A 27,032-nucleotide genomic window follows, 5' to 3' on the forward strand; every position below is an offset into this window, starting at 1 on the left:
CGAGGAAAAAATACTGCAGTAATTATAGGGACGAGTTTCCTTGAATCACAAGAGACATTTTTGTATAAAAATTACAGGTGAAGCAAATCATTGATTGATATAGATCAGTGCTCGGAATTAGTCTGAACATTTCAGCCGATTTCCGTGGTATACGCCTCCTTTCCTCTCCTTACCGCGCGCGCCGCAGCCGCTAGGGCCAGCGCCGCCGAGCGTTAGGAGCGACACTATCTGATTATGAGTGGGTTCTTTTCCCTATTTATTAAAATTTTAAAAAATGTATTAAAATTTATTAAAAATAAATTTTTTATTTTTAAATTTATTAAGTGGAAATATTTCAATAGATTTCCACGTCACCCATGAGATACTAATGCTGACGCGTTTTTTTTTAAATGGTTTCCCCCGTAGACCTATTCCACTAAAAATAAAAATAAATTCTTAATTTAAAAAAAAATATATATGTAAAAGAGATTTTCTTAATTAGATTTTCTTAGCCTTTTATGAGAATGAACAATTGATGCAATAATGTAGATAAAAACCACTTTTTAAAAAACGTGTTAGTATTAGTACCTCATGGGTGACGTAGAAATCTATTGAAATATTTCCACTTAATAAATTTAAAAAAAAATTTATTTTTAATAAATTTTAATAAATTTTTTTAAATTTTAATAAATAGGGAGAAGAACCTACTCATAGAACCTAATCAGATAGTGCCGCTCCTAACGCTCGGCGGCGCTGGCCCTAGCGGCTGCGGCGCGCGCGGTAAGGAGAGGAAAGGAGGCGTATACCACGGAAATCGGCTGAAATGTTCAGACTAATTCCGAGCACTGATATACACTCACCCGAAAAAAAAGCGGTACACTGAAAATGTGGGAAAAATTCATCAAATTTCAACTGACGATAACTTCGTAAATAATAAAGATAGAAAGTTCTATAAAATATGGAAATGAAGCTAAAAATCTCTACTTTAAGAATCAATTTATTTCAATGTTGCAAAATAAATTTATTGAAAATGGCGGATGACAAAGCGCGAGCATGCAAAATTGAAAAATAATGGTTCGAGTTTGCGACGGTGCACGGTATAAACAAAAAATTGTAGCTTATTGGGATCAAAAGCGTACGAAAGTACAGAGTCTCCTCTTTAAAATGCTTTTTTATGCATCTTGATACGATGATTTTTCGCTGAGAGATTCGCATTTGAAGTAAGAATCTGCCTTTTTCTTCAAATGCGAATCTCTCGGCGAAAAATCATCGTATCAAGATGCATAAAAAAGCATTTTAAAGAGGAGACTCTGTACTTTCGTACGCTTTTGATCCCAATAAGCTACAATTTTTTGTTTATACCGTGCACCGTCGCAAACTCGAACCATTATTTTTCAATTTTGCATGCTCGCGCTTTGTCATCCGCCATTTTCAATAAATTTATTTTGCAACATTGAAATAAATTGATTCTTAAAGTAGAGATTTTTAGCTTCATTTCCATATTTTATAGAACTTTCTATCTTTATTATTTACGAAGTTATCGTCAGTTGAAATTTGATGAATTTTTCCCACATTTTCAGTGTACCGCTTTTTTTTCGGGTGAGTGTATGTATAATAAAATATTTTTGGACAGAAAAACTCTATATTTTAAACAATTTTATATTAAAAATAAATTTAATGAATAATTTAATTAAATATATATACACTTATTATTTGGATAAATTAGTATGTTATATTTTACCCGTATTATATATATATATATATATATATATATATATATATATATCTTATTCTTTTTATAATACATTTATTATTTAAATAAAATAAAAATCAATATTTTGCTCAAATTAAAATAAATGTAAATATATATAATAATATATAATATATATATAAATTATATATAAGTAGGTTATCATAAAATCTTTCTATTTCTCTTTCTCTCTCTCTCTCTCTCTCTCTTCTTTTTCTTCTTTAAATTTAGTTTTTAAATTTTATAAACGTTGTACATTAGATCTAACGGTGTCTTTAAAAACTTAATAAAAATTCGTGGGAGAGTTTGAGAATCAACATGAGTAAGATAAATTAAAGTCTGGAAAAAGTAAGAATATTAAATTTTTCTTTTATTTATTTTAATGTGTTGTTGTACATCAAGAAATAACAAAAACAAAGCACATCATAAAAATTAAGTGCTTAATTAGTATGCAGTATGAAGATTTCTTTGATTGCAATAATATCAAGATATGAAAAAACCAGCTTTTGTGACATATAGAAATGGGTTATATAAAGAAAGATAAGTACATTATTATATATCCGTGATTGATTAATATATTACAATTAATTTAAATTATTGGTCAATTTCTTATGACTTGCAACTTAATTACGATTCTATTGTAGAAAAAGTTATATAGTTATATAGTAAATTGGTGGTAAGATATTACGCGAGAGAAAACATGATCGACGTGGTTTTCATTCTGATAATAATACGAAACTACAAACTTTTGCCAATTTTTTTCGTATATGTAGAATTGTTTATTAATTTTTTTATCATAATAATTTGTTTATTGTAAAAGCTCAACAGACATACAATTCAGATATTTTCTAACAAATTAATAAAATACTTTGTTTGCAAATGCAGTTTATCATCATACTAAAAAAGTATTATCTAATATTTAATTTGAATTGACAATTTACATAATATTAAAAAATTTTATTTAAGAATTAAAAATAAAAAAAAAAAAAAGATAAAAAAAATAAAGATGTCTCTAATATATTATTCAAAACATCCAATAGAATATACATCAAATAACATTCATAAAATAACGCTACACAAGCCAACGTTGTAGTTGCATAAATAAATTAGGCCGGTATTCATAGTCAGATCATATATTTAAGGGTCTGGTTCTTTCTTAATATTCCTTCATTTTCTTCACGCTCTCTTACTTTTCTCTCTCTTTCCCTCTCTTTTTCACTTATACTCACTCTCTCTCTCTCTCTCTCTTTCCTTTTTCTCTTCTCGTCTTCTATCTTGATGGAATACAAAATGTATTAATATACGTATTAATCAATCAATTAATTGTAATATATTAATCAATTAATTAATATGTATTAATCAATCACGGATATATAATAATGTACTTGTTGGATATTGCAATTATTATAGACATTTTTGTATGAGTAACCTCTCTATGTTATTTAGATTTCTATGGTAAAGTTTTAGTTTGAGAGGTTGGTAATATCGTTAATAGTTATGGCCGGAGCACAGACTTTTGCATAAAGCATAACGCATAAGCATAAGGAAATTAATTGGTCCATTTCCTTATGCATTTGCTTATGCTTATATATAGACCAATCAATTTCCTTATGCTTATGCGTTATGCTTTATGTAAAAGCTTGTGCTCTCGGCTTTAGGTTGGTTTTTGTAACATGGTTCACACATATAGTACTTCCTTTTTTCTTTTTGCGTGTGTTCTGTGGTCACTTCCATTCTCTCTCTCATGTATAACGTTGACTTGTGTTTTTATAATAAATCTATAATTGAAACGCATAATCGGCAGGGCTTGCTTATTTCATACACGAGATACTTACATTGATCGCAAAACTCTAACAGGTTTTGGGCCCAGTATTGAAGACAGCAGGAAAACGTGCAGCATGGATACAAAGTACGCCATAACCAAACTAAATAATACGAACTATTTCGTATGGAAGTTCAAGATGCAATTACTCTTGACGAAGGAAGGTGTGTGGGAAACCGTTATAGCAGATCCACCGAATCCTGAAACGGAAGCATGGAAAAAGAAAGATTCTCTTGCATATGCGACCATCGGATTGAATGTGGAAGATGAGCAATTGATACTTATTCGAAACGCGAAAACTGCTAAATCTGCATGGGAGGCCCTGAAAACGTATCACGAGAAGAGCAACGCTAACAGTGTGGTTCGACTAATAAAGCGTCTTATGAATATGAAATTAGAAGAAGGCGCAGATCTGGAAATGCACGTCACACGCATAGCCGAAGCGTTTCAACAAATGAACGATATCGGTAAGGAACTAAAAACCGAAGATTGGCATGTCGCAGTTCTACTAGGTAGTTTACCAGAAAGTTATGATACTTTGGTGACAGCGTTATGGCCGGAGCACAGACTTTTGCATAAAGCATAACGCATAAGCATAAGGAAATTGATTGGTCCATTTCCTTATGCATTTGCTTATGCTTATATATAGACCAATCAATTTCCTTATGCTTATGCGTTATGCTTTATGTAAAAGCTTGTGCTCTCGGCTTTAGAGTCAAGAGAAACCAATTTGACAACGGCCGTAGTAGAGCAGCGTTTATTAGATGAATGGAACAAACGTAAGGATAAAACTTCTAGTGAAACAAATGGCACGATGGCTTTACGTGTAAGTAGAAACGCGTCAATTAAAAATCGAGAGGACATCATATGCTTCTTCTGCAAGGAGAAAGGACATCTTAAGCCTAAATGCCCGAAGTACAAAAAGTATTTGAAAGACAAGAAAGAAAAAGTAAAAGACAAAAGAAAAAGCAGTGACGGCAAGCAACAAGCAAATTTAGTAGAAGCATCGGAGAAAAGCGATTTCCTATTTTTAACTTCAAGAATTAGCCATGGTTGGATAGTCGATTCAGGTGCGACATCACATGTTACATCTAATAAAAGTATGTTCACAGAATTTAACGAGAATCATCAGGAGAAGATCTTCGTGGCAAATGGTCAACGAGTGGCAGTTGAGGGAATCGGTACAGTACAAATTCATGTAGTAAACAATGATGGAAAAAGGCGATCGATTAAGATTCAAAACGTCTTGTACGTACCCTCAATTAATGGAAGTTTGTTGTCGGTCTGTAAGCTTGTGGCAAATGGGTTCAATGTCAATTTTGTTTCCGATAAATATTGTAACATCATGTATCAAAATGTACAAATTGCTACAGCAATTTTACAAGACAACTTATTCGTATTAAAAGAAGTTAATAAGGTACTATTAACTATTGATGGAGGTCATCCGAAGAATTGTATACACCAATGGCACAAATGGTGTGGACATCGTGATTTGGAGATTGTAAAACGTTTATCTACAGATGAATATGTCAAAGGTGCTGACATTGTAAATTGTCCCATTAATGAGACGTGTGATACATGTCAACAAGGTAAAATGACACGAGTACCATTCCCAAAAGCGACCGAGAAACAATCTAAGGATGTTATGGACTTAGTCCATACAGACGTTTGCGGTCCCATGCAAACAATGACACCATCAAGAAAAAGGTACGTACTAACCTTTATTGATGACCACACTAAATTCTCCGTTGTTTACTTGTTGCAGCATAAATCAGAAGTGTTCAATAAACTAAAAGAATATATACAATTGGTCCAGACGATGTTTAATAAACGACCGAAGATAATTCGTTCTGATAGAGGTGGCGAGTATACTGGTAAAGAAGTCGTCAAATATTTGAACAAAAATGGTATACAAATTCAATACACCACAGCATATAGCCTGCAGCAGAATGGCGTGGCCGAGCATAAAAATAGAACGCTCATGGAAATGGCACGCTGTATGATTATTGAATCAAAATTATATAATCGATTCTGGGGAGAAGCTGTAATGATGGCGAATTACATTCAAAATCGCTTACCGTGAAAGTCAGTTCAAGTCACTCCATATGAAGGGTGGTTTGGTCAAAAACCAAACATTCGTCATTTTAAGTCATTTGGATCAAAATGCTATGTCTACGTCCATACGGAAAAACGTCGAAAATTAGATCCGAAAGCTATTTTGATGATTCTAGTCGGCTATGATGATAAATCAAAGGCATATCGATGTTACAATCCTTCAACACAAAAGGTAGTCATTAGCAGAGATGTGAAATTTCATATCAAAGAGGAGATCTCTGAGATTTACACAAGAACGATGTCATCGGATGGAGAACCGATAAATAAATCAGATCAAGATAAAGAGGATCATAACGATAAAGAGAATCATAACAATGAAGAGGATCATAGCGAAGAAGAGGATCTAGACACGACATATCATTCAGCCTATGGTGACGACGAAACCACTAACATCGTTCCATTAAGACGATCGGAGCGAAGCACAAAGGGCATACCACCCAAGCGTCTGATAAACGAAATAAATGTCGTTCACGATGAAGTAAAGGAGCCAAAGAGCTACAACGAGGCTGTGACTAGTTCATTTAAGGATCAGTGGATTAAAGCAATGCAGGAGGAGATGGCATCTCTAAAGGATAATCAGACATGGGAGCTATCGGAATTACCCCGTGATAGGAAGGCAATTGGCTGCAAATGGATTTACAAAGTGAAGCGTGGGGCGGATGGGAGTATCCGTCGCTTTAAGGCTCGACTGGTCGCACAAGGTTATTCACAGAAATATGGTGAAGATTATGACCAAGTCTTTGCACCAGTCGTGAAGCATTCAACGTTTCGCGTGTTACTCTCACTGGCAGCAAGAAACAATATGGAAATATACCATATGGATGCCAAAACAGCGTTTCTAAATGGAACTATAAACGAAACAATATACATGAAGCAACCTCCTGGATTCGTAACGGAAGATCAACCCAATTCGGTATGTCGGCTAAACAAAAGTCTATATGGTCTAAAACAATCTGCCAGATCCTGGAACCAGACATTACATGCAGCACTTTCATCATCAGGGTTTTTACAAGGTGAGGCAGATCCCTGTATGTATCGCAAGAAATTTAATAATGATTGGTGCTATATTCTCGTTTATGTCGATGATATTATCATTGTGAGCAGGAAACACAAACTTATTAAAGAAGTCGAGTCAATATTGAAGTCAAAATTTCAAATTGAAAATTTAGGCCCAATTAAAGAATATTTCGGTCTTGAAATTTTTAAAGATGCAGACGAAATATATAATATCAGTCAATCAACATATATTAAAGAGATAATTGCAGATTTTTCATTGACTGACGCTAAAATCTCAGAAGTACCAATGAACAGCAATTATGGAAAAGATATAAACGAGTCTGATATTTTGCCAGATACCGATAAATATCGAAAATTGATTGGCCGTTTACTATATGTCAGTGTTATTTCGCGGCCAGATATATCTGCTAGCGTAAGCATTTTAGCACAAAAGGTCAGTGGACCTACGCAGCAAGACTGGAATGAGCTTAAACGTGTGGTCAGGTATTTAAAGGGCACGATGAATTTTAAACTGAAGCTTGGTAGCGTCAGCGTAGATGCACTACTTATTGGGTACGCAGATGCCAATTGGGCAGAAAATAAACAGGACCGCAAGTCAAACAGCGGTCACATTTTCTTCGTTTTTGGAGCAGCGGTAAGCTGGTGTTGTAGAAAACAACCATGTGTGGCGCTTTCGTCTATAGAAGCGGAGTTCATATCGCTTTGCGAAGCTGGACAGGAGGCAATATGGTTGAGACGCTTGTTACGGGATTTCAACGTCGATATCAAGACACCAACAGTTATCTACGAGGACAATCAGAGTTGCCTGAAATTCATTGAAGAGGAAAGACTGTCAAATCGAACTAAGCATATTGACACAAAAAGACACTTTATTCGACACCACATGAAGAAAGGTGACATCTCCTGCTCATACTGTCCAAGCGAAAACATGATTGCGGATCTGTTGACGAAGCCACTGGGAGCAGCCAAAGTAAAAGAACTGCGAGAAGGCTGTGGCTTATATATTTGTAATAATTGAGGAGGAGTGTTGGATATTGCAATTATTATAGACATTTTTGTATGAGTAACCTCTCTATGTTATTTAGATTTCTATGGTAAAGTTTTAGTTTGAGAGGTTGGTAATATCGTTAATAGTTAGGTTGGTTTTTGTAACATGGTTCACACATATAGTACTTCCTTTTTTCTTTTTGCGTGTGTTCTGTGGTCACTTCCATTCTCTCTCTCATGTATAACGTTGACTTGTGTTTTTATAATAAATCTATAATTGAAACGCATAATCGGCAGGGCTTGCTTATTTCATACACGAGATACTTACATTGATCGCAAAACTCTAACAGTACTTATTTTTCTTTATAACCCATAAATATTTCTATATGTTACAAAAGCTGGTTTTTTCATATCTTGATATTATTGCAATCAAAGAAATCTTCATACTGCATACTAATTAAACACTTAATTTTTATAATGTGCTTTGTATCTCTTTGTATTTCTTGATGTACAACAAACACTTAAAAGTTAAACTATCTAAACGATAAAATAACCGTACTTCCCGAGTCAAACTGTTAAATTGTCAAAATAAGTGCAATAACAGTTACGCAGATACGTGAAATCAGTATAAAAAGAGAGCCAATCGGCATCGCGGAAAAGAGACAACAATACTTTCGAGATATGCGAGAATCGATGTCATGCACTTTTTCAGATAGGATATTTTATTTAGTTGTTTACATTTGAAATATACCTTATGTAAATAACAACAACTTTATTATTTCTATAATTAAATAATTTTGAAACCACAGTTCAAATTTTAATTTTAAACATTGCTCACATTCCTCCACCAGAAAAGATTACACAAAATTCCGTTCCCAGTAAAGAATATTAAGTTCTTTATCTAAAACAAAAACCAAAGAACGATGATATCATAGAAGATACAAAATCTATCCTTTTGTCATCGTTGTACGTCTCATAAACCGTACGACAAACAAGTTAAACTTTGTATTGACCTGTTAGCGAAAAATGTACTTCTGTTACGGTTGCGTAAGCCTCATTCTGAAATATAATAGGTTTAAGTTAGAGACATGGCAATTGTATATTTTATGCAAATGTACTAATAATAATAAATAGAATTTATATAATACATAAAATTTCACACGCATATATTTATCAAAATAACAAAATATTTTAATTAATATTTTGTAATAATTTTTTAATGTGCAATCTAAAGCAAATAAAATAAAAAAATTAAATAAAAATTTTTCACATAGTTACAAAATTAATCACAGTAATGCATGTGACTTCAGAAACAGTGACAACATTTATTTTAAATAAGATTTTATAGTTGTTAACGTCAATAATAAAATTACTTACATCAAAACGCTTCTTCATTAATTACAGCCGCCACTTTCTCGTTTCCTAAGATCGTCACGTGATTACCTTCAACGTAATGTACTACCACCTTATTTTCAGTTATCTTAAACGCGTTATAAATTTTATTAAAAAATATTGTAAAATTTAGTATATTAAATAATAAATAATGATAAAATATTTTCTTAAAATACCTTATATAAACCATAATCCTCTTCAAATTCAGGTGCATATGACAACGTAGGTTTTAACAACGTTATGGGTGATTTAATACGCGGTAATGTAGAAGAATCATATTGCCGAATAAACAGTATGTTTTTATAAATTGTTGCATACAGTGTTTGTAAATTAGGGCGTGACAGAAGTGAATTTTCTTTTGAAAAGTATTTGGCGAAAACTTCAAATCTTTCTTCCCAAGTTTCACATTTTCTTAATTCTAATAGAATCTGTCAAATTATACGTTCTACTTTTAAAATCAACTTATCATAAAATGAGAAATATTTACAATATAAAACTGACAGTAAAAAATAAGGCATACATAAAATATCTGCAATAAAAAATGTATTAATTTAATTAATTCAAAAATATAAATAATGGAGTTTTACCTCTTCACCGATTTCTGTTTCATAAATCTTTAGAATAACGATCATAATATCAATTTGAATTTCTTTATCGCTCATATAACAAAACTTATTGAGTTCACTTCTCATTATATATTCCGGAGCTCCATCGATGAGAACTAATCGACTTTTAGTACCCATAGTCTCCAATCTTCTTATTAGTTCAATTGTAAGTATAGAACCAAAAGAATATCCTGTTACTACGACTTCCTTTTTGTCTCTTAATCGTGATGATATGCATTGAAAAAACAAAGACAAAAATAAATTTATTTAGGAACCTTTGCATCTGTAAGCTAAATGCCATTTTCTATTCCAAAATCATATGACAATATATAAGTTTTAATAGTAACAAATATAATTGTCAAGACACCATGCTACACGAATAGCACTGTAAAAATCCAACTTCCGATAATGATAATGTTATGGATAAATATGGTATAAAACTGTTTCCGCGTCTATAGAGAAATTTTAATAATTATAAAAACAAGAAAGTAGAACGGAATAAATTTTGAAAATATAACAAAAAATGGAAATTTTGAGGAATCTTAACGCATAGTTAGGCAAAGCCTATTTAAAAAAAATTTTTGAATAGAAACAATACAAATTATTACTAACTGTGATTATATACTTTTGAAAGACGTTTAATTACAATTACATACCATTAAAAGATAATCAGCCATCTCCGATACAGTGTTTACATCACCGATATTGCCATATTGCAAGGATGTTGCCAAAAATTTAATTTTTTGTGCTAAATGATTAAATATTGTTCCGCAGCCATCAAGTCCTGGTAGAAGAAATACATGAGTCGAGTTATCTACTGTGTTGGTCGAAAAATCTAAACAAATTTCTGAAACAAAATTTTGATTTCTCAAAACACCAAATAACAATTTCTGTTCTGTCGTAAGATCTGGTTTATTTATATCAATTGCCGCTTCAGTTGCCGCTTCAATTTGTGTCTCGTTGCTTTTAACGTTTGCATTAGACATTTGACCCAGTTTTGCAAATGTGAGGCTTCGTAGTTCTTGTGGAGTGAGCAAGATATCAAATTCTCGTTCTAATGTTTGTCTGATTTCCACAGCCATCATGGAATCCATTCCAAGTTCAGCCAAAAGTGTATTTCGACTTATTACTTTCATATTTCTTATATCTGCAAAACAAAATTCATAAAAACATTATGACTTATTATATTATACCAAAAAAAGTTTGATTACATATTGTACATGAAAGTGTGCGTATATATGTTTGTGTACGCATTTGTGAGTGCAACAATGACTTTTCAAATGTTGTGATATCAAGGTAAATAATGCATGCAAAAATTATCACGTTTGAAGTAGGCTATAACAGAAAGAAATTTATTTGTAAATTCTTACTCATTATATTAGCAACGATTTCCACTATGTCCTCCGATCCGGATAACCGCGTTTTCTTTTCACTTACAATCATGCTGCTTACAATCGGTCGGTTCTGGATCAAAAATTTCTCGAATTCTACAAGGCAGGAAGATATTTTTTGCTGCAGAGTACCGCCGATAACTAATTCTTTATTGTCTTCTTGCATGTCAGCGACGAGACCTACGTCACCTACAACTCCCCATTGAATTGCCAATCCGGGTAGACCTTCCTTCGCTCTTTTTTCGCACACTCTTTCCATGATGGAATTGGCCATTCCATAATTAGTTTGCCCAGCGTTCCCTCTTCCGCAAGAAACGGAAGAAAACACTACAAAATGTCGAAGTTTTAAACAGATCTTTCTAGATGCTTTATCTAATGTCTGTGTCGTCCAAGCCTTCGACATGAAAGATTCCGTGAAAGTTTCTATGGTTTCTATGGTTTGGTTCTTAAGTAGACAATCTTTCAACACCACAGCAAGATTAAATATCGCATCTACTGGTGCTTGTTTCTCCGCCATTTGTAAGAATTGTTCACATTCTTCGGGATTAGCAAGATTTGCATCTTTAACTATCTGCACGTTTACACCGTACGATTTCCATAACTCAATTCTCATTTGCTGATAGCCATTCTTTATTCCAGTTCTCGAAGTTAGTACGACATTCTTAGCGCCTCTAAGTATTAGCCAGTCCAGTTAACTCTATACCAAATCCACCCAATCCGCCTAATATAACGTAAGTTTTATCCTTGAGACAGTAATAACGACGGTGTGCAAGAACAGGTAAATCCAAAGATTTAACATCCTCTTGTATATTTAAAATAATCTATAAACATATCATTGTATTAAAAATATGAAATTTATTACATATTAAGCACAACTTTTTAATAATAATTCATAGTATACGTTTAATTGTTCTAAACATACTTTTCCCATGTGTTTACCGCTTGCCATGTATCTGAAAGCTGCTTCAATTTCCGTCTTATATATAGGAAAAACTGTCGTTTGAATAGGTTTAATATTTCCATATTTTACACCCTCAACAATTAACTTGGATAATCGAGATTTATTTTTATGATTACTGGTAAACATTTGCATCCAACAGAACAGGATAAAAACTGATTCCTTTTTTAAATAAAAACATGTTTAGAGAATTATTGGATAAAATATCAAACTTTCCGATTTCTAGAAAACGACCCCTCTTTGCCAAACAGCGAACAGACGCTATAAGTTTTTCTTCCGCCAATGAGTTTAATACAATATCAACGCCGCGACCGTTTGTTTGTTTCATTATCATTTGCTCAAAACTCGTGTCTCGCGAATTTCTAATATGCTCATCGGAAATAGCCGGAAACAGTTTTCTGATGAGTTTACGTTTTTCTGCAGTGCCCACGGTAGTAAACACTTGACATCCTTCCTGAAAAGCGAGATGAATAGCTGATTGTCCAATGCCACCAGTGCCAGAGTGGATAAGTACTTTATCACCTTTCTTCATTTTTCCAAAATGATATAAGGCATAATAATTCGTGCTGTAAATGCACGGCACTGTGGCCGCCTCTTCAAATGTCCATGAATCGGGTATATTCCAACCACGAAGTAAAAGTAAGGAGACGTAACTACATAGATTGAAAGTGGTCACGAAAAATGTTCCGTGAAGGAGGAGGTTTGCCGAGTGGAATAACTTGCAACATTTCGTCGCCATCTTTAAATTGTCAATGACAGATGAGACCACAGTGAGAGAAAAGGTTATAAGGATTAGAAAAGCATGGAACGTAAGTATGAAATTGAAATAAACAAATAAATTTTTAAAAAATAAAAAAAATGTTACAAATTTTTAAAGAACATAAAGAATATAAAGAATATAAATCTTATATAATACAAACTATGTTTATCTTAAATAAGGTTAATATAATTATAAATATATTTTAGAGAAGAAAACGCCGTAGATGATAATATATATAATTTAGAACAGTGCTCGGAATTAGTCTGAACATTTCAGCCGATTTCCGTGGTATACGCCTCCTTTCCTCTCCTTACCGCGCGCGCCGCAGCCGCTAGGGCCAGCGCCGCCGAGCGTTAGGAGCGGCACTATCTGATTAGGTTCTTCTCCCTATTTATTAAAATTTAAAAAAATTTATTAAAATTTATTAAAAATAAATTTTTTTTTAAATTTATTAAGTGGAAATATTTCAATAGATTTCTACGTCACCCATGAGGTACTAATACTAACACGTTTTTCAAAAAGTGGTTTTTATCTACATTATTGCATCAATTGTTCATTCTCATAAAAGGCTAAGAAAATCTAATTAAGAAAATCTCTTTTACATATATATTTTTTTTTAAATTAAGAATTTATTTTTATCTTTAGTGGAATAGGTCTACGGGGGAAACCATTTAAAAAAAAACGCGTCAGCATTAGTATCTCATGGGTGACGTGGAAATCTATTGAAATATTTCCACTTAATAAATTTAAAAATAAAAAATTTATTTTTAATAAATTTTAATACATTTTTTAAAATTTTAATAAATAGGGAAAAGAACCCACTCATAATCAGATAGTGTCGCTCCTAACGCTCGGCGGCGCTGGCCCTAGCGGCTGCGGTGCGCGCGGTAAGGAGAGGAAAGGAGGCGTATACCACGGAAATCGGCTGAAATGTTCAGACTAATTCCGAGCACTGATTTAGAATATACTTATCAGTATCAGTATTCAAGAAAATAAAGATTAAAAATAAAATATACATATACACACACATTTCTGCAGAGAAAAAAGGTAATAATATTAAAAAGTATTATAATATATAATATTGTATTTATTTATAATAGATATAGTATAGAAGTAGTATTAAAAAAGAAAAACAAAAGTCAGTTTTAAAGTAAAAATATTAATGTTGTAGAAAAATAATATTTATATTACTTTATTATTTTTTAGCATTTCAGACAAAGAAACAAGATGAAATCTAAAAATGATGGACGCAATAATTTTAAATATTTGCAAGACAACTTGGAGTTTATTACATTTCCTTCTACTGAATGGAGTTGTTCAAGAGGGAATGAAATGTTTTTTGGTTTTCAAAAAATAGAAAGTGATTATAGTGTAAGAAAAAGAATTGCTTTTTTGCAAAATGGACAGATTAATATTTATATAAATAATGAAATTCATTCTTTTTCAAAATTTATTGTAATTGAAAATATTGAGGAAGTAAATGAATTTTTAAAAATTGTTGATAAATTGTAAAAATAATACAATATTTATAAAATCAAACAATAGTTTAAACATTTGATTGCATATAATAAATATTTTGATAATTTTAATTTAAATTAGATATTAGAAGATTATTATATCTTGAAATTATTATCGTGAAAGCATATTAGCTTTCTATCTATATTACAAATTATGTATATATATATGAATTTTAATTTTATAAAAATAGGGATTGGAATTGTAAATATGACAATAAATTGTATTAAAAAGTAAATTATTTTTTATTTTATAAAATAAACATTTTTTTTTTATAAAATATAAAAGTAAGTATATAAAATATATATAAAGTTTAACGCTTACTTTTTACGCTATTGTTTTTTACAAGAAGTTATTTCAATTTTACGCCTTTTTGCATTTGTTTTCATTTGTATTACAGTTTCAACCGTATTTGTTTCATTAATTATTTGAGAATGCATATTTGTAGCATTTGGAATATTTAATTGAACTAATTTGGAAGATTTCCTTTTTTCCTTTGTTTTTTCTCTTTCAGCATTATCATTTTTGTTCGCTTGCTTGACCAAAAAAAACATCCGTGTTATTAAATAAAAGCGAATAATATTTTTAGTAAATTCATATTTATGTTTTTCACAACCGATGAGAGTGAGTGAATTTTTTTCTTCGTCAATTAATTCCATTATTTCAAATAATGTATTAACATTAATTTCTCCACATTTTGTTGCCTCTATTATTCCTTTTTCCAAAATTGAAAGCAAATTAAATAAAGCTATTGAAGGATTTTTTAAATATCCCTTTGTTTTTATTTGAATTAATTTATGTCTTTCTGGTATTACATCATTTGGTTGTAAAATCAACGTCTTCAAACATTCTTCGCAAATAACATTTTTATTATTAATAATATTTTTAGAAAACCTATTTCCTTTTCTTGCCACATATCCAGCAATGTACGTCAGAATATAATCTGAAGTAGTACATATATGCAAATCATGATCATTAAGAATTGATGGGGCATATGCTAAAATTTCATTATTCCTTCCTCTATCCAAAATAGTATCTATCTGACTTATCCATTGTTCTTCTCTTTCTTTTGTATCTTCTATATCTTTAATATTGAGAAGAACGTTCATTATTTCTCCAGTAGATACGTTACAACCTTTAGGGGGCTTTACAAGAGAATACGTTGATATCAACCTGTATATTTGTATAAATAATTGAGAGTCAGGATGATCATTGGAACCACAATTTCGCATCATCCCAAAAAATCTCTACAAAAATAATTATAAATTATATATACATTACATATTTTATTAATATTTTAAAAAAGTTATGCATTACAAATATTTTTTATTTATATTTTAAAAACGAAATATACCTCTAAATTATCTTGATTTAATCTAGATGTCATTAAATATTGAAATTTGCATTTATTAATCAAAAAAGAACAAATCTCTCTCTCTTCTCTCTCTCTCTCTCTCTCTCAAGAGTAGCTTTCAAAGAAATTTTTAAACCATAACAAGTTTGATCAGTTATAAAATTATAATGCATTTTTTTAGCTTCTTTTTCCCATTGAATTAAAAAATTTTAAAAATCTTCGACATTCTGTAAAGTACATATATATGGATAATCATTATAATAGTTAATAAAATTAAAAATTGATTACAATTTTATATAATTCAACGCTAAATGTTAATTACTATATTATAAAATCACTTGCTATGTTATATATGATTACCTTGTAAATTTTGTTATCCGGTCGCAATGAGTTCTTCGGAGTACGACTATTCATAGCAGTGATTAATGCATTCACTCTTTTGCAAAATTTAATTGAGCCGTCAGCATCATTCAAATCATGATGAATATTTGCTTCTTTCAATATTTGCATGGTAGGTGCCACATTAAAAAACTGAAAATTGCATAAAACATTTAATTTCATTGTATTCATATATATAACATATATGATTATAATAATGACTTAGTTTACACCGATTGTTTAGTATGCGTACAAAATATTAAATCTGCTTTGATTGGTGTAGATTTTATCCTAAATGATTTAAATCAATCAAAGAAGCAGATTTAGTATTTAACGCTTAATAAACTGTCGGGTCGGTATAGCTTTATCTACATACTCGAAATGCCATTGCTACATTCATTTTTTGGTAATACTTAGGTTTAATATGGTTTTCATCCAAATAATAACTAGATTTTAAATTAAAACCATGAGGATTTTCAATGGCAAGTATCGCATACCAATGTTTTAAAGAAATTATACCATCTGGAGTCTGTACGTAACGGAGAATAACTATATGAAATTGTTTAATGCCAACTGCATATTAAATGTATAGTATGCTTCTATGTTAATATAAAGAAATATGAACAATATAAAATTATAAAAAATATATTATAATTTATAATTATTCAGTGTTTGATTATAATTGTTTATCATATTTTTTAATTATTAAATTAAATAATTATTTGAAAGAAATTATGTGTACTTAGATTTTTGTTTCTTATGATGCAAATTTTTAAACTCACCCAAATTCCTGCATATCGATCAAACTGAGAAAAATAATTTCGAAGACATTTTATTAAATGTGGAAAATCAGAAATAAACCACAAGCGTCTTTCTACATCTACAATATGTTGTATACTAACACATTCTTCTTTTACTCCAAATATATTCCACATAGATCGATTCCATGATGCTCCATCTGACACTACAGCGTCTACTTTTAGTCCACATTGTTCTGTTAAAATAATACACTCCATAATAATTTTATGCAAAATTGATGCACTTGCGCTGCCAACACTTAAGAAGCAAGCTAAAGATTGAACCCATGTTCCTTTAAAAGGCTGAAACATAAGAACCAATGCATGGTCCCCCTTTTTTTTCTTTTGTTCTTCTGGAGTATATTTATCTAAATTAACAAAGCCTTCAACTTTTAGATTTGTTCTATTAAAATATAAAGTTTTTGATAATTTTATTTTATCCAACAACAAAACACCTAAAAAAATTTTTTTGGCTATTAAAATATATAATATCTATCGATATACGATTTATGTTTTATGTTTGTATTACGTAAAAATTGCATTGCATATTAATAAAATTGATTTTTGTAAATCAAATATTGTATGTATACCTCGCACATCATTAGGTTCCATGTTTGCCGTTTTCTTTTTCAATATTTCAAATGTGCTCGATTGAAAACCATAACAACCTTTGACAATTTTAATATAACGATTTAGTGTTTTATTTGAAGGTAATGTTAGAATATTATGAGATCTTAAATGATTGTAGGTTTTTGCACTTTTAATCCGAAGTAAAATGCATTCATATACCCATTCATTCGAATATCTCATGCCTCTGTTATCTTTTAACTTTGCTGCTGCAAAACAAGCTTGTACTGCCAATTGTTGATTTTGTGGTAATTTGGAAATAGTTTCTTCGATTATTTTTTCATTACATTGAGTGCACTTATGTTTCAAATATTTTATTTTGTTATATAATTTTATAATCTATATACAAATATGTTAAGTTAAAAAATAAATTCCAATAAAAAATGTAATTTGTATGTTATAAAAAAATATATAAATATTTAATATACTTTGTTTCGAAGCCTCTTTTCTCGACGTTTGTGATTTAAATTTGACACTTGTAATTTTTTGCTTTTATTTCTTAATTTTTGCATTGGTGTTAAATTATGCGCTTTTCTTAATAATATTTTCCAATTTCTCTTACAAGCCAAACATCTCATGTTCTCTCCTCTATATTGCTCTTTAATTACAAAACCATGACAATTTGTAACCCTGTAAAATTGGTTAGTGCATTTTATTTAAAGTGTGTTTTTCATTTTATTTTTATTTGTATAGTGCACAGTATATTATAATACAGCTTATATTACATATAATATAAGCTATATTATAATACACAATTTTATTAAATAAAAACTTTCTAAAAAATAAAAGTAAATATTTTTATTAATATAAAAGACTAAAATAATATTTTTGTTATTACTTTAGTATTATTTATGTAAAACATAAAAATATAATTTGATGCACAAACCTGTTTTCATTATTAACTTTTTGGCAAGGAAAAAAATTTTCTAATTTCTTCAAAATTTGTTCAATTTCTTGTATGTTATGAATTATTTTTGTGTCAAAAGAAATTTCTTTATCTCCAATAAATACCTATTTTATATATCAACATTTTAATAAATTATTGGTATAAATGTACATATATATTAAATAATATTGTTTTATTGAATTATATTTACTTGAACTTTCATATTTGCTTTAATAATAACACGTCTTAAAATATTATGCAAATCTCTTGTCCAGCATGTCCACATCATACAGCTATTGTTAATATTTGTAAACCAATAAACTGTTGGGACTTTAATATTTTTAGCAATATTGATATCTTCAATAGAAAATTCAATTGTTTCTTTTCTTGACATAAAAGATACATCTTCTTGCAAAGGTTTATTGATTTGCAATACTTTATTTATCACACATGATGTAGATGGAATTGATTTTTCTGTTGAAACTGTTTCCAAAGTTTCATATTCAACTGAAAACTTGTCAGAAGACATAACATCATTGTCACTTTTATGTTCTATCTGTTGATAATATGATATACTTTTTTTATTGGAAAAATTGTAGGAATAGCTTCTTCTTTTAATTTTGGATTTTTTCTTTGCACATAAATGACTGATCCATCTTCTTGTAAAAATGCATCTTCTTTAATAATATCTTCAGGCTTAAAATGCAGTTCACAAATTCTGCTAGTTTTCTTTATTTTTATATCTTTATTACACATAATATTGGACCAAGAAATAAACATATCATTCTATAAAAAAATTAAATAATTCTTAATAAGAAATATTATGGGTTATTCTTTAAACAATTAATAAAAATAAAAACACAAAGGAAGCTCTTTAAGACCCTGAGCTGGAATAATTATCTACGTTGTTATTGTAGGTTTGTTATTGTAACTAAGATTACACTGAAGATGGCCTAAATTGTTGCGCCGAAACGTTTGTACAAGAATAAAATAAGTTTATTGAGCGATCTTATTCCAGTTCAGAGCGGGGATTCTATAACTTCTAGCGACGCTATCGATATCGTTATGTTATCGTTGCGCAGATATTATAGATGACAAAAAAGCTGCGCAACGACAACATAACAATATCGATATCGTCGCTAGAAGTTACAAAATCCCCGCTCTGGATTATAAAAGAGCTTCCTTTGTGTTTTTATTTTTAAAATTAAATAAAGTATATACTTGTACAATATACTCATATATATACTCGTATACTATAATATATACTCGCGATAACTTTGGAAAAAACTTGAATAAAAATATTTTTCCTTAACATAAATACAATAATGATTTCTGAAAATAAAACCAACATAAATACTTACAGTACGAGGTGTGAACAAACTTCTTTTTTCTGATCCTTTTTTATCTCCCCTTGAATTGCAACCTTTGACACAACAGGCCATTACTTCAGAATTTATTATATCTATAATAAAAATTAAAAATATTTAAAAATAAAATGCAGTTAAATTATCTTATAAATAAAAAAAATGAAAATATTAATATATTGCTAAAAATTATTTATATTAATATTTGGACATACTTAGAAAATATATCTATGCTGATTTATTAATAGATAGATAAATAGATAGATAGATTAAAAGATATTGCTTATAGCGAAATGTTAATTGATTTAACATGCAACAATTTTAGGTTATAAAAATTAAAAGTTAATACTACAATAAATTCTAATTTTCTGCAAAACAATTAAAAATAAAATATTAAATGTTAAACTACATTTACTTTAAAATTTATAATCTTGAAATATATACCTTATATAAATGTTTAATTAAAATTATTTGCACACACATACCACGTTGCATACGAATATTTCACAAGCACAAAGTAAGCTTTTTACTTGCTCTTGCTCTTAGTGCAGTCAGTTCAGTTCATGTTCCTCATGGTACAGCTAAAAAAGAACAGATTTAAGATGGCGACGAAATGTTGCAAGTTATTCCATTCGGCAAACCTCCTCCTTCGTGGAACATTTTTCGTGACCAACTTTTTTCTCTATACGCTATCTAGTTACGTCTCCTTACTTTTACTTCGTGATTCCAACATAATTCTTTATCTCGTACAACGACATTCGCTATGCACTTAAGAACATAACAATATTATTATTATTAAATAAATTAATTATTGATTGAGTAATTATAAAATAACAATCTATTCTCTGGAATAAAAACAAAATAACAATTTTATCTGTTTATTATAATAGAATAAATTTGTGTAATTAACGTAAGACTATAACACCAAATTTATTAATGACAAATGTCCTACAATAAATTAAACACATATACATATACTATATAGTTACGTACTTATTGTCACAAAGTCCCATAACTCGCTGTCCATTGCCATCGTAACCTACATATTCCAATCCAAGACTCATGTCCTGAAGTCGATTCGACTTAATGAAATCAGATGTTAATTTGCCAGTTGCTAGCATTACATCTCTGAAATTGATAGACGAATAAATCACACGTACTATATCTTTGCCATCAGAATCGATTGATATATCGTTTTCCATCCAACAAAAAGAACTTAAATCGCCTCGAACCTGTAGAAAAATATTTGTTAAACAAATAAATATATTTGTTAGATAAAGCGCAAGATTTTTTAGACAAATTTTCTAAAATATTTAAAACAAAATAATTCGCAATATTATTGTGTCAATAGCACATTAATAGATTATTTAAAATTCGGCAAATGGTTTTATATACCGTTTGGCATACATAGGCGGCATTTACGGATTCGACTTCTGGATGCGGTAATCGCAAATGTCGGTAAGATCCCCAAGTTTTATTAGGTCGCAAAACGTTAACAATCATATCTTTTTGTAATTGTTGCATATAGAACGGATCTTGTAGAGAAAATTTAGAAGCATGTTTGTCTTGAATAAGCACACCTCTAACCAACTCTCCACCAGGCTCTTTCCTCAAGCAGTTAACAAAACCCAATAATCCGCATTCAAAGTCCCCCTCTCCAACAATTACAATTCTGCTATTGCCATCGTGTTTCTTCTCGTTTCTTTCGTCTACACGTTGCTTCAAATCTTCGAGCCAATTGAAATTATTATTATTGATATAAACAACAATTGTTTTTGTTATTATAACCTTTTTCTTCAATAGTATAATTATTTCTTTATCCGTACGTTTTTCCAGAATAACATTTAATGCATAGTCACTTAAATATTTTTCATATTTATTTAGATTGCATTTCTCGCGTGTTAAGAGATAACCGCCATCCCTCAAAAAACGCAAAAGTTTTTCTAATGAATTCTGATGTTTTGTCAAAAGATTAAATCCTGTAGCTATCAAAGCTTTGTCGCCTACAAATGGTTTGTTTAAATCTGCGATCGAAACATTTGAAGACAGTTGTACTGGATTAAAACGATTCGACGATGTTAGTATAGCAACATTTGCTTGTATTAAAGGAATATCAGCAAGAGCTTCAATCAGTAACGTTGATGATAGATCTTCTAACATTACATCATCTGCATCTTCCACTAGCTCTATGGCTGTTGCTTTAATGATCTGATGATCCTCTAGCGCCAGCTGCGTCGATATTCGAATTGCTTTATTTAACGAAATATCGGCGCAATCCTGGTGAGTTATAAATTTATGTTCCTCGATGACGGGATCTCCGATTGGTTTTCGGCGAGAAATCGAGGTAGCTTTCAGGCCACGTATCTCTATTCCACCTGATTTAATTACGCCTATTTCTTTATATACACGTATTGGTAATTCTGCAATTTAATAAATTAAAGAATATTACAATTTAGATAATAATGTTTTTGTTATTTATTTAATTGTAAGTAAGAAATTTACGTTTATTTAGTTCGGATGTCATTTTCAGCAATTTTGATGCTTGAAGTGCAGGATTAATTACCAATTTTTCAATATTTGTTGGAATATATAAGTCTCTGGTATCTTTTCCAATTATATACATCTGCAGCATGTTGTCCATGAATGTTACCCAATTACCTGTCCAAGCAATGTGCCCTTTGCTGCCTGAGAGTGATACGCTTTTTAAGCCACAAAATGCATCTCTGTATTGATAACCGCGTAGCCTTAATTCCTTGTAAATGTCTTGAAAAGTCATATGTTCTTCCTCGTCAGTATCCACCGATAACAGATTATTCGGCACCATTTCTTGTTCAGCATTTGATACAGCGTGTACTACACCTGTTACAACAACGCTGTCTCTTATAGTGACTTCAAATTTGCCGCTTTCTACAATAATTTTGCATCGACTGTTACATGTTGTTATAATATTATTTAAAGTTTTTGTGAAGAATAAAATTTTACACATACCTTTCTGTATCGTTATTGTCAAATTCACAGAACCTTCGTTCGATAAATGTGTAGCCCTAATAAATTTTATATCTTGAAATACTATGGTTATTGAATTATACATTTTGCTCATCATCATTCCAATGGTTTCCCAAACAAGCACTAGATAGCCTGTCGCAGGTAACAAATTTTTTCCGTCAATGACGTGACCGGTCATAAAGCCATATTCTTCGCCATTCGTCAAAATTTCTATTTGTCTTGCTCTGGATTTGATTATTTTCTGTGTTTCTTTTGTACGTACATACCAATCTTCAGAATGATTCCATCTGATGGTATTAAAACGTTTGTTCATACAGTTATGTGTTTATTTACATATGCAATATATTAATTTAAAAATATATAAAAAGAATTTTTTAATTAGGCTCAGTTTTTCAATTAAAACTTCAAAATGGTGATACACGCTTATTTATTGAGCCTTAGCTTGTTCTAGGTGCTATTTATTAATATATTTTACATGTGTTTGTCGTATATTTTACATCTAATTGTCGAACGTTTCGGCACCTTTTTTTGGGCCTTCTTCAGCGAATCTAATTTTTGTTGCGTCTCTTAGTCAAAATTTAAACAGGTTGTTTTTTTGGTGTAGGTCTCTTTTGTCCATTTTTACGAACTTTTTGTCCACCTCTTGCTTTTTCCTCGTGTGTCAGACATGGCAACTTAATTCTTCTGACTGTCTGGATTGATTTTTATTGTGACTTGTTACTTAGAGTAAGAAACGAACAACACCAAAAGTAACAAGACCTACACCAAAAAAACAACCAGTTTAAATTTTGACTAAGAGACGCAACAAAAATTAGATTCGCTGAAGAAGGCCCAAAAAAGGTGCCGAAACGTTCGACAATTAGATGTAAGATATACGACAAACACATGTAAAATATATTAATAAATAGCACCTAGAACAAGCTAAGGCTCAATAAATAAGCGTGTATCACCATTTTGAAGTTAAAAATATATTGTACCTAATTGATGGAGAGATCATAGGAGTGCCTCGGCTAACTGGAAAATTTACCGGTGGATGCAAATTAGCGATACACGGTTGTAGGCCACAGTTGTAGAGTTCTCCAATTCCTTGCAATATTAAATCGATAGCATTTGGTTCACTACGCTTAGTCAGTACAATGTTTGTTATTTTTGAATAAACCGATTCTATCAAAATGTTAGTTTTTCAATTAAAACTTTAAAATGGTGTTTTTAAAGTTTTAATTGAAAACATTTTAAAGTTTTAATTGAAAAACTAACATTTTGATAGAATCGGTTTATTCAAAAATAACAAACATTGTACTGACTAAGCGTAGTGAACCAAATGCTATCGATTTAATATTGCAAGGAATTGGAGAACTCTACAACTGTGGCCTACAACCGTGTATCGCTAATTTGCATCCACCGGTAAATTTTCCAGTTAGCCGAGGCACTCCTATGATCTCTCCATCAATTAGGTACAATATATTTTTAACTTCAAAATGGTGATACACGCTTATTTATTGAGCCTTAGCTTGTTCTAGGTGCTATTTATTAATATATTTTACATGTGTTTGTCGTATATCTTACATCTAATTGTCGAACGTTTCGGCACCTTTTTTTGGGCCTTCTTCAGCGAATCTAATTTTTGTTGCGTCTCTTAGTCAAAATTTAAACTGGTTGTTTTTTTGGTGTAGGTCTTGTTACTTTTGGTGTTGTTCGTTTCTTACTCTAAGTAACAAGTCACAATAAAAATCAATCCAGACAGTCAGAAGAATTAAGTTGCCATGTCTGACACACGAGGAAAAAGCAAGAGGTGGACAAAAAGTTCGTAAAAATGGACAAAAGAGACCTACACCAAAAAAACAACCTGTTTAAATTTTGACTAAGAGACGCAACAAAAATTAGATTCGCTGAAGAAGGCCCAAAAAAAGGTGCCGAAACGTTCGACAATTAGATGTAAGATATACGACAAACACATGTAAAATATATTAATAAATAGCACCCAGAACAAGCTAAGGCTCAATAAATAAGCGTGTATCACCATTTTGAAGTTAAAAATATATTGTACCTAATTGATGGAGAGATCATAGGAGTGCCTCGGCTAACTGGAAAATTTACCGGTGGATACAAATTAGCGATACACGGTTGTAGGCCACAGTTGTAGAGTTCTCCAATTCCTTGCAATATTAAATCGATAGCATTTGGTTCACTACGCTTAGTCAGTACAATGTTTGTTATTTTTGAATAAACCAATTCTATCAAAATGTTCTGTAAAATGCTAACTGGTGCAATTTCGATAATTACAGCGTTATCTGGAATCATATGTGTTGCTTGTTCAAAAAGAACTGTGTTTAATATACTGCTCGTATGGTAGCTTGCTGAGCATAATTTTAACGTTGAATTGGACCATTCATTGCGAGGTACGGAAGTGCTGATCCATTTGGTACTTCTTTCTTTTGGCTGTGAAATTATTTTGTTCAAACTTGTAAAAAACTGCGATTTCAGAGAAGCGAGGTAACGACTGTGATACGGTATGTTGTTGCTGGAGATTGTTGTCACGTGAATGTTGTTCTTCTGATAAAAAAATATGTATAATATATAATTATAATTATTTATAATATATGATTATAATATAATATATAATGCAGTATATAATATTTATTAGTTAATGCGACAAATTAAAATTAAAAACTTGGTTGTTTATTCGAATATTAAGAATAATACTACATACATTAATAAAAAATAATCTGTAATTTATAGAAGGTAGAAAATCAACATACCTGCAATTGTTGCAAAAACTCTTGCATGGATTTAACGGGGCCAGTTAAAATATTGCTGTTTTGGTGGTTTCTGTATATTATTTCAATATCTGCTGGACATATATTTTTAACAGAATTGTAATCAAAATTGACAACTGCGGTAGAGCTATGAATTAGTTTTTCTTTCACACATGCTAAACCAATAAAGTACGCTGACAAAATAGTTTGTTCCATAGTCAGACACCCGTCTGCGTAAGCACAACCAAGTTCACCAGCAAAATGACCAATTATGTAATCCGGAATAATCTCTATAGATGTTAAGAGATCTACTAAGCCAATCTACAATGTTAATAAACAATTTTGTCACTAAATATATTGCATTAAGAAATAAATGTTTGTTATTAATATTTAATATTAACATATTTTATAATAAAGTCATTTTATAATAAAAAAGAAGATATTAATAAACTAAAATTTGCGTTTATCAGTACATACAATATACTTATTTGCGGTTTCAAAATATAATACCTAAATAGCGATGATGCCAACAAAAGTATGTAAAGCGTTTTTGTTTAATTTTTCATCCATTTTCGTCAATATATTCGTAACACTTATATTATGTGGTTTTAAAATAGCATTGCACATTTTTACAGCATTCGCAAATGCGTGAAATTTTAATAACTCTTTACCTGATAAAGTTTAAAAATTTATATTATTTTTTTAATCAGTTTGTACATATAAAATTGTTGAATGTTGGATACATACCCATTTCTGGCCATTGCAATTCTAAGGCAGAGAATATGAAGCAAATAGGTCGTTTTATGTTTTTACAATTTTGAATTTGTTGTATGGAATATTTTTGCTGAGAATTCAGTATAATGTATCCTCTCCATGAATGACCATCTATGGCGTCAGTGTGAATATCGTGTAGTAAACGGATATATTCTACATCTATGGGATGATTAGCAATCTACAAAATAAATGTTTTAAAAATAAATATAGTATACATAATGTAACGTTTCTTGCTGTTAAAAATGATGTTGTTGCTGTTGCTGAATTAATTACATCGTTTAGAAACAATTTCACTGATTCTTCTGTGCGTCCAGACAATACCACAAGTCTTGGTAAATCATCAGTGGGTGCTCCATTATTAATCTTTTTTTTGACATTCCATTGTAATAACATGTGACCATTGGCTCCACCGAAACCGAAAGAACTTATGCCTACGTAACCATTTTTAAGAGGCATTGCTTCTGTGATGACACGGATGCTTCCATCCATTAAGGCGTCTATATCGTCCCGCGGTGATGTAAAATTAATGTTAGGCGGTACAAAATCGGTTTCAAATTGTTACACGAAAGATTCGGGAATGAAAATGAACTGTAATGACACTAACAAATGAAAAGTATATATTATACGAGAGTACAAAAAAAGGAACATAGGCGCGAACAAGCTAACACGTGTATACGTAAGAGCGCCGGTGAACATAACATGAGAACTGAGAAGAATAATAATAATACGGCGTGAACGTCGTTAATAGAGGCGCCTGCATCGTAGCGGGGTCCGATGCGATATCGGCGGAAGCCAAAAG

General features: G+C 30.7%; 1 long non-coding RNA gene and 1 pseudogene across 1 annotated transcript; one reads left to right on the plus strand and one right to left on the minus strand.

Annotated features, from left to right (window-relative positions):
• Positions 1-8,410: 8,410 nt before the first annotated feature.
• On the minus strand, positions 8,411-26,681 carry LOC105676185 (fatty acid synthase-like; annotated as a pseudogene).
• On the plus strand, positions 12,630-14,529 carry LOC136998713 (uncharacterized). The gene is made up of 3 exons (XR_010889258.1): positions 12,630-12,825; positions 12,983-13,823; positions 13,983-14,529. It is a non-coding gene; the product is annotated as an uncharacterized lncRNA (long non-coding RNA).
• Positions 26,682-27,032: the final 351 nt, after the last annotated feature.

Source organism: Linepithema humile, chromosome 1, assembly GCF_040581485.1.
Source record: "Linepithema humile isolate Giens D197 chromosome 1, Lhum_UNIL_v1.0, whole genome shotgun sequence".
Taxonomy (NCBI): domain Eukaryota; kingdom Metazoa; phylum Arthropoda; class Insecta; order Hymenoptera; family Formicidae; genus Linepithema; species Linepithema humile.